The 10,448-nt window shown below is 43.1% G+C and overlaps 1 long non-coding RNA gene across 1 annotated transcript in view; it reads left to right on the top strand.

Annotated features, from left to right (window-relative positions):
- Positions 1 to 10,448, top strand: part of LOC144692388 (uncharacterized) — a 274,513-nt gene that overhangs the window by 8,880 nt on the left and 255,185 nt on the right. The gene's annotated exons all lie outside the window — the stretch shown is intronic.

Raw genomic sequence — 10,448 nt, 5'->3', positions numbered from 1 at the left:
ATTTACGGTGACCTCACCTTGATCTGCAGTCTAGCTTAATTGCAAGAGTCCTTTTTTATATAGAAATGACTAGAGCCAGAAAATGGAGGAATTTTAAAATAAAGTTAAAACAAGAATTTTTTAAACTGACACACTGGGGACAGGAAGGTAATGGTACTCAGAGAAGTTGGGTGTGATAGAAATGTGGGACTACATTTGACACCACTTTTATTCTCGCACAAAACTGAGGCAATGTTCTGCCATGGTCAGTCAGGCTCACGCCAATCATTTTGCAAGGTAAGTTACCGGCTCCTCAAGGACTGCTGCGTGTTCTTGACGGGGACAGAGCGAATGCAGAAAACGGACGTGGATAAAATTGTGCAATGCTGTTTACGGGAGGACCCCAGTACTTAGCCCCGATGCATTTGAGATGCTGCTGCAGATGCAGTGCAGAAGAATGGACCTCCCATTCCTTAAAGCAGAGATGAAAGCTGATTGGGTGGGGGCTATGGAGTGAGTCAATGTAGTTTTTCAAATCGATCATACACAAGCAAACGTGGAACAAGTTTGTTGTTATCAGGAGGTATGACAACGTATACATGCTTATTCTTCTCTACAAAAGAAGTTGATCACAGTCTTTAATCCACACCCTCTGGAAGATAACATGCAGAGACCATTTACCTCCAGCAATAAAACATGGAGGCTGCAATAGCCATGAGGCATAGCAAATGAAACTTTCAGAAATAGCATGACAGCTCACTTGCAAAACTTTGGCCCCAGAAGAGAGTTGGCCTGGATACAGGTGTGCTGTTTAGGGTACACCGATTACTATAACTTCCTACACTTGTAATAAAGGAGTAGCAATGGTGGGAATTGATGAGTAGCCATGTGAAGTGTGCACCTGAATTGGATGAAGTAACAGGCTTTGTGGAACAGCTAAACAATAATTTGTCGGAATGTCTATATTGAACAGATATTTGACTTCATACACATGGCATTAAGAGATTGTAAAGTTAGGTTGAACCAAATGGATGTCTGCATTACAGTTCAACATTAAGCACATGAAAACACAAGTGACACCTGCATTGGAAACCTCATTTACAAAAGCCATAGACACATCTCTTCCAAATGTTTCCACTGAGGCTCTGAAGCTTATTCACAGAATCACAGTGCAGAAGAGGGTCTTCGGCCCATCGAGTCTGCACTGACACGTGAGAAACACCTGACCTACCTACCTAATCCCATTTACCAGCACTTGGCCCATAGCCTTGAATGTTATGACGTGCCGAGTGCTTATCCAGGTACTTTTTAAAGGATGTGACGCAACCCACCTCCACCACCCTGCCAGGCAGTGCATTCCAGACCGTCACCACCCTCTGGGTAAAAAGGTTTTTCCTCACATCCCCCCTAAACCTCCTGCCCCTCACCTTGAACTTATGACTGACCCTTCAACTAAGGGGAACAGCTGCTCCCTATCCACCCTGTCCATGCCCCTCATAATCTTGTACACCTCAATCAGGTTGCCCCTCAGTCTTCTCTGCTCCAACGAAAACAACCCAAGTCTATCCAACCTCTCTTCATAACTTAAATGTTTCATCCCAGGCCACACCCTGGTGAATCTCCTCTGCACCCCCTCCAGTGCAATCGCATCCTTCCTATAATGTGGTGACCAGAACTGCACACAGTACTCCAGCTGTGGCCTCACTAAGGTTCTAAACAACTCCAACATGACCTCCCTACTTTTGTAATCTATGCCTCGATTGATAAAGGCAAGTGTCCCATATGCCTTTTTCACCACTCCACTAACCCTCTGCCTTCAGAGATCTATGGACACATATGCCAAGGTCCCTTTGTTCCTCAGGGCTTCCTAGTGTCATGCCGTTCATTGAATACTTCCTTGACAAATTACTCCTTCCAAAGTGTATCACCTCACACTTTTCAGGGTTAAATTCCACCTGCCACTTATCTGCCCATTTGACCATCCCGTCTATATCTTCCTGTAGCCCAAAACACTCAACCTCACTGTTAACCACCCGGCCAATCTTTGTGTCATCTGCAAACTGACTAATCCTACCTCCCCACATAAATAATAGGGGACCGAGCACAGATCCCTGTGGTATGCCACTGGACACTGGCTTCCAGTCACTAAAGTATCCTTCTGTCATCACTCTCTGCCTCCTACAACTAAGCCAATTTTGAATCCACCTTATCAAATTGCCCTGTATTCCGTGTGCATTTGCCTTCTTTATAAGTCTCCCATGTGGGACCTTGTCAAAGGCTTTGCTGAAATCCATAGAAACTACATCAACTGCACTACCCTCATCTATACACCTGGTCACTTCCTCAAAAAATTCAATCAAATTTGTTAGGCATGACCTCCCTCTGACAAAGCCATGCTGACTATCCCTGATCAAACCTTGCCTCTCCAAGTGGAGATAGATACTCTCCTTCAGAACTTTCTCCAATAGTTTCCCTACCACTGACTTGAGACTCACTGGCCTGTAGTTCCCTGGCTTATCTCTACGACCCTTCTTAAATAGTGGAACCACATTAGCTGTTCTCCAGTCCTCTGGCACCTCCCCCGTGGCCAGAGAGGAATTAAAAGTTTGGATCAGAGCCCCTGCGATCTCCTCCCTTGCCTCCCTCAGCAGTCTGCGACACAAATAATCGGAATCGGAGATTTATCCACTTGTAAGCCTGCCAACACCTCCGATACCTTGTCACTCCCGATATCAATTTGCTTAAGAACCTCGCAGTCTCTCTCCCCAAGTTCGATACCTTCATCCTCATTCTCTTGAGTGAAGACGGATGTGAAGTATTCATTCAACACTCTAGCGATGTCCTCTGGCTCCACCCATAGATTGCCCCCTTGGTCCCTTATGGGCCCTACTCTTTCCCTGGTTATCCTCTTCTCATTGATATACTTATAGAATATCTTGGGGTTTTCTCTACTTTTACCAGCCAGAACTTTCTCATATGCCCTCTTTGCTCTCCGAATTGCTTTCATAAGCTCCACCCTGCACTGTCTGTACTCCACTAATGCCTCTGCTGATTTGCTTCCCTTGTACCTGCTAAAAGCCTCTCTTTTCCTTCTCATCATAACCTGAATATTTCTGGTCATCCATGGTTCTCTGGGCTTGTTACTCCTTCCTATCACCCTAGATGGAACATGTTGAGCCTGTACCCTCCCCATTTCCTTTTTGAACACCCCCCCATTGTTCCGCTGTAGATTTCCCCACAAGTATCTGTTCCCAGCCTACCTTTGCCAGGTCCTGCCTTATTTTAGTAAAATACACTCTCCCCCAATCCAAAACGTTTTTTGCAACGTGTTGATTTCTTTGTCCATAACAAACTTAAACTGTACCGTGTTGTGGCCGCTATCACTAAAATGCTCGCCCACTACCACCTCAGCCACCTGCCTGGCTTCCTTCCCCAGAATTAGGTCTAGCACTGTGTGGTCCCTTGTTGGACTCTCCACATATTGACCTAAAAAGTTCTCCTGTACATATTTCAAGAAATCCACTCCATCCAAGCCTTTAACATTATATCTATCCCAATTAATGTTGGGAAAGTTGAAATCACCTAATATAATTACCCTATTGTTATTGTTTTTACACACCTCCACAAATTGTGCACATATTTACTCCTCAATTTCCTGCTGACTATCTGGGGGTCTATAATAAACACCTAACAATGTGGCTGCCCCTTTTTTATTCCTAAGCTCTACCCACAAAGCTTCATTCGATGCCCCATCAAAGATATCATCTCTCCTTACTGCAGTAACTGACTCCTTAACTAATAATGCAACGCCTCCTCCTCTTTTACTTGCTCCCCTGTCTTGCCTGAAGATTCTATATCCTGGAATATTGAGCTGCCAATCCTGCCCTTCCCTCAACCACATCTTAGTGATGGCTACTATATCACAATTCCACGTGTCAGTCCTCACCCTTAACTCATCCATTTTACCTGTAATACTCCTGGAATTAAAGTACAGGCCATCCAGCCTTGCTTTACTCCCTTGAAGCTTAATGCAGCTGTGCTCCCTCTGACTTGATTGTTTTACTGTATTATGATATGTCCCTATTCTGCTAACATTCTGTGTCCCCTCCCCCTGCTGAATTAGTTTAATCTCCTCCCAACAGCACTAGCAAACCCGCCCACAAGGATGTTAGTCCCACTCTGGTTCAGATGTAGACCGTCCCGCTTGTACAGGTCCCACCTTCCCCACAAACGGTCCCAGTGATCCAGGAATCTAAAACCCTCCCTCCTGCACCAACTCTTAAGCCACGTATTCATCTGCACTATTCTCCTATTTCTGAGCTCGCTAGCACGTGGCACTGGGAGTAATCCAGAGATTACAACCCGCGAGGTCTTGCTTTTCAGTCTACTGCCTAACTCCCTGAATTCTTGATGCAAGACCTCATCCCTCTTTCTACCTATATACCAACATGTACCATGACCTCTGCCTCCCCCTTCAGCATGCCCTGTGGCCATTCAGTGACATCCTCAGACCCTGGCACCAGGGAGGCAACATACCATCCTGGAGTCATGTTTTGTGGCTACAGCCACAAAACAGCGCCTATCTGTTATTGATCCAAGTTAGATGAGTAAATTGTGGCCAGCTTCAGTTTCCTTGGAGAAGAGTTGGTGGCAACTGTGAAGGAGGAATTTTGAAAACAGGCAATGGAAATCATAAGGAGATTCCTTCAAGGTGCTGTTATAATCAACAAGTGTTCCAATCACTAATATAGATGTAAGCACACAAACCCTGAATCCATTGGGATGATCTGTAATAGTTTTAAAACTAAGCACAACATGAAATAATCCTCTTGAGCTTTAATATGCCTTGTGCCTTGTTAGCATGAATCCTGCTTCCAATTTTCCCCTTGATTCCTGAGCACTTTTTGGGGCAGCTGCGGGTATTATCCCAGTGCATGGGATAGGGTAGTTACTTTACAGTTGTGATTTGAATTTTTGCTCTTTGGATCATTAAATGCACTGTTTAATTTTTCAACCTTCACATGTGCACTTGACAGAGTGAAGCATTAAACCTTAACTAAGACAGCACATTATACATCAGCCATTAATGTGATGAGGTTAGCAATTTTGGAAGATGAGCATTTAACCATATACTTAAATTGTCTCAGTTGTTAAAGGGGAATATCACTATGGAGTAGCAGTGTTTTTGATGAATGGCACTCAACAGCAACAACAATTGCATTTATTAGAATACCTTTACCATAAACAAATGCAGAGGCACGTGTTACATAAAGGCTGTGTTAAAGAGAGAGATTTGCAGAGGTGACAAAAAGCTTGGTCAAAAAGGTGGGCTTAAAGGAGAGTCTTGAATGAGGAGATGGATGTAGAGAGGTGGAATAGTTTAGAGAGGGGATTCCAGAGGAGTGGAACTAGGTGGCTGAAAGCACAGCTGTCAATGGTAGGAATGCGCAACGAGCCACAGTCAGAAGAATGGAAACTTGGAGGGAGAGTGGGGTTGTAGGGTTGGGTATGGAAGAGATTATTAAGATATGGAGGGCAAGACCACAGAAGAATTTAAACACTAAAGTGCAAACTTGAAATTTGAACCAATATAGGTCAGTGAGAATGTGAGTGGCAGTAGAGGGAACTCAAAGCCTGCACACGTTCATATACAAAATGGGACAGTTTGCTCCTAATAGGATTGTTTGGGTCATAAAATCGTAAAGAAATAGGAGCATGTTTAGGCCATTCAGTCCATCAAGCCTACTCCACCATTCAATAAGAACACAGCTGATCTGATTGTGGCCTTAACTCCAATTTCTTGCTGGCCCCCCCATAACCCTTGACTCTCTTGCCAATCAAAAAACTGTCCAACTCAGCCTTGAATATACTCAATGACCCATCCTCCATTGCTTTCTGGGGAAGAGAATTCCAAAGCCTAACTACCCCCTAGGAGTAAAACTCCTCCTCATCTCAGGTAAATGGGAGTCACCTTAGTTTTAATCTGTGCCCCCTAGTTCTAGACTCCCCCACGAGGGGAAACACCCCTCAGCATCTACCCTGTCAAGGCTCCTCAGAATCTTATATGTTTCAATAAGATCACCTCTCATTCATCTAAACTCCAGTGAGTATAGGCCCAACCTGCTCAACCCTTCCTCATAAGTCAACGCCTTAATCCCAGGAATCACCTGAGTGAACATCCACCAAACTGCTTCCAATGCAATAATATCCCTCCTTAAGTAAGGAAACCAAAACTGTACATGTACTTCAGATGCAGTCTCACTAGGGCCTTGTACACCTGTGGCAAGGCTTCCCTACTTTTATATTCCATTCCCCTTGCAACAAAGGCCAACATTCCAATTGCCTTTCTAGTTACTTGCTGTTCTTGCATGTTAGCTGTTCGTGATTCATGTACCAGGGCACCCAGATCCCTCAGTATCATAGTGTTATGCTGTCTCTCTCCATTTAAATAATATTTTGTTTTTCTATTCTTCCTGTCAAAGAAGATCAACTCACATTTTCCGACATTAAACTCCATTTGCCAGATTTTTGCCCACTCACTTAACCTATTTATATCCCTTTGCAGACTCTTCACTACATGCTATCCTACCTATGTTTGTGCCATTAGCAAATTATCTACCATGCACTCTGTGCCTGCATCCAAGCCATTAATATAGATTGTAAATAGTTGAGGCCTCAGCACTGCTATCTGTGACACTCCACTAGTTACAGTTTGCCAACCCAAAAACAACTAATTTATCCCTACTGTCTGCTTCCTGTTAGCTAACCAATAGGAATATAGGAGCAGGAGTAGGCCATTTGGCCCCTGGAGCCTGATCCCCCATTTAACTAGATGATGGCTGATCCTCTACTTCAACACCATCTTTCCACACTATCCCCGTATCCCTTATTGTCATTGGTATCTAGAAATCTATCGACCTCTGCTTTGAACATACTCAATGACTGAGCCTCCACAGCCCTCTTGGGTAGAGAATTCCAAAAATTTAAGATCCACTGACTGAAGAAATTCCTCCTCATGTTGGTCCTAAATGGCCTACCTCTTATTTTGAGACTGTGTCCCCTGGCTCTAGAATCAGGGGAAACATCCTTCCTGCATCCTTTCCTGTTAAGCCCTGAAAGAATTTTGTACACTTTAATGAGATCACCTCTCATTCTTCTAAACGCTAGAGGATACAGGACCAGTTTCTTTAATCTTTCCTCATAGGACAATCCTGCCATCCCCAGGAATAGTTTAGTGAACCTTTGTTGCATTCACTCTATGGCCAGTATATCCTTCCTTAGGTAAGGAGACCAAAACTGCACACAATACTTCAGATGTGGTCTCACCAAAGCTCTACACAACTGCAGCAAGATTTCCTTACTCCTGTATTCAAATCCCCTTGCAATAAAGGCTAACATACCATTTACCTTCCTAACTGCTTGTTGCACTTGCATTTTAGCTTTCACTAGAACACACAGGTCCCTTTGGACATCAACACTTCCAAACTCTCCCCATTTAAGAAATACTCTGCATTTCTGTTTTTCCTACCAAGGTGGATAACTTTACATTTTTCCACATTATATTCCATCTGTCATGTTCTTGCCGACTCACTTAGTCTGTCTAAAACAACTTGAAGCCTCTCTGCGTCCTTCTCACAACTCACATTCCCACTAAGTTTTGTGTCATCAGCAAACTTGGAAATATTACATTTGGTTCCCACATCCAAAACATTGATTTGAATAGCTGGGCCCAAGCACTGATCCTTGTGCTACCGCACTAGCCACAGCCTGCCAAAGTGAGAATGAACCATTTATCCCTACTCTCTGTTTTCTGTCCATTAACCCTCAGTCCATGCCAGTACATTTCCCCAAATCCCACAAGCTCTAATTTTGCTTACTAACCTCCTGTGTGGGTCCTTATCGAAGGTCTTCTGAAAATCCAAATACATCATATCCACTGTTCTCCCTTTTCTATTCTGCTAGTAACATCTTCAAGAAACTTCAACAGGTTTGTCAAACATGATTTTCCTTTTCCAAATCCATGTTGACTCTGCCCAAACTCACCATTATTTTCTAAATGCCCAGTTATCACATCCTTTAGAATAAATTCCAGCAACATCCCTACTACTGAAGTCAGGTTAACAGGTCTTTAGTTCCCTGTTTTCTCTCTCCCTCCCTTCTTAAATAGTCGGGTCATATTCGCTACCTTCCAATCTGTAGGCACTGTTCCAGAATCTATAGAGTTTTGAAAGATGACCACCAATACATCCACTATCTCTACAGCCACCTCTTTCAACACTCTGAGATGCAGATCATCAGGTCCAAGAGATTTTATCAACTTTCAGCCCCATTAATTTCTTCAGCACGACTTTTTTACTGTTACTAATTTATTTCAGATCCTCAATCTCACCTAGTCCCTTGGCACCCCAATATTTCAGGGAGGTTTCTTGTATCTTCCTCCATGAAGACAGAAGCAAAGTATTTGTTTAATTTCTCTGCCGTTTCTTTATTACCCTTTATAAATTCTCCATTCTCTGCCTGTAATGGGCCCACATTTGTCTTTGCCAAACTTTTCTTTTAACATACCTATAGAAGCTTTTACAGTCTGTTTTTATGTTCCTTGCTAGTTTAATTCCATATTCTATTTCCTCTTTCTTTATAAATTTTTTTGGTTCTCTTTTGCTGAATTTTAAACTGCTTCAATTCTCAGGCTTGCTACTTTTTTGGTAACTTTATATGCCTCTTCCTTTGATCTGATAGAATCCTTAACTTCTCTTGTTATCCATGGTTGGATCACTTTTCCTACTGGCTTTTTGCAGGAATGTAAATTTGTTGCAAACCATGTATTAATTCTTTAAATGCTAGCCATTGCTGTCTACCATCATACCTTTTAATGTAGTTCCCCAATCTACCTCAGCCAACTTGCCCCTCAATCCTTTGTAGTTTCCTTTGGTTAGATTAAAGACCCTGGTTTTGATTGAACTACATCACTTTCAAACTTAATGTAAAATTCTATCATATTATGGTCACTCTTCCCAAAAGGCTCTTTTGCAATGAGATTACTGATGAGCCCTTTTTCATTGCACAATACTAGATCTAAAATTGCCTGTTCTCTAGTTGGTTCCTCAACATATTGTTCTAGAAAATCATCGCATATACATTCCAGGAATTCATCCCCCTAAGCAAAAGTGCTAATTAGGTTTACCCAGTCTATATGTGGATTGAGGTCCTTCATGATTACTGTATTGCACTTGTTACATACACCTCTAATTTTCTGATTTATACCATGCCCTACATTACCACTACTATTTGGTGGCCTATGAACAACTTGTTTCCCCTTACTGCTTCTTAGCTCCAACCAAATTGATTCTATATTTTGACCTTCTGATCTAAGATCGTCTCTTACTAACGTACTGATCCCACCCTTTATTAAACAGTGTAACTCCATCTCCTTTTCCTATTTGTCTATCCTTCCTAAATGCTGAACACCCTTGAACTTTCAGTTCCCAGCCTTGGTCACCCTCCAGCCACGTCTCCTTAATGGCAATTAGATCATACCTGTTTACTTCTATTTATGCAGTCAATCCGCCTACTTTGTTGCAAATGCTGCATGCAGTCAGGTAGAGTGCCTTTAATTCTGACTTATTATTTTCACAATCTTTAGCCTTAACTACTGGATCCAAAGATTATTACCTTTGGGATCTGCTTTTTAATTTAGCCCCTAGCTGCTCATATTCTCTAAGCAGAACCTCCTTCTTAGTCTTACCTATGTCACTGGTATCAATGTGGACCATGATCACTGGATCCTTCCCCTCCCATTGCAAGTTCCTTTCCAGCCCAGAGCAGATGCCCTTAACCCTGGCATTGGGCAGGCGACACAGCTGCCTGGACTCACGCTTTCGCTGCAGAGAACAGTATCTATCCCCCTGACTATACTGTCTCCTGTCACTACCACATTCCTCTTCACTCTTCCCACTTGAATGGCATCCTTCACCATGGTGCCATGGTCAGTCCGCTCATCAACTTTGCAGTCCTTCTCCTCATCTACACAGGTGGCAAGCACCTTGTACCTGTTGGACAAAGTCAGGCTCCATCATTACATGTCGCTTTCCCTTACCTGTCTGACTCGCAGTCACGTATTCCTTTTTCTGACCATTGACCAACTCTAAAGTTCTGCCTAACCTAAGGGGAGTGACTGTCCCCGGAACAGTGTCCAGGTAACTCTCCCCCTCCCTGATGCCCTACAATGTCCGCAACTCAGACTCCAGCTCAGCAACTCGGAGCCGAAGTTGCTTAAGCTGCAGACACTTTCTACAGATATGGTTGTCCAGGATTGCAGTGCATTCCACAGATTCCCACGTGCTGCCATTAGTCAATTAGTTAATAACTTACACATATAAAGTAATAGAAACCTAGCTGGTGACAAGAAAGGAAATTCGCCAACTGCTGGAGGCTGAAAAAATGTAGAAAAAGTAGCACATCTTTGTCCC

The sequence above is a fragment of the Cetorhinus maximus genome, chromosome 17 (genome assembly GCF_964194155.1).
Source record: "Cetorhinus maximus chromosome 17, sCetMax3.hap1.1, whole genome shotgun sequence".
Taxonomy (NCBI): domain Eukaryota; kingdom Metazoa; phylum Chordata; class Chondrichthyes; order Lamniformes; family Cetorhinidae; genus Cetorhinus; species Cetorhinus maximus.
This window is presented reverse-complemented; position numbering and strand designations above follow the sequence as displayed.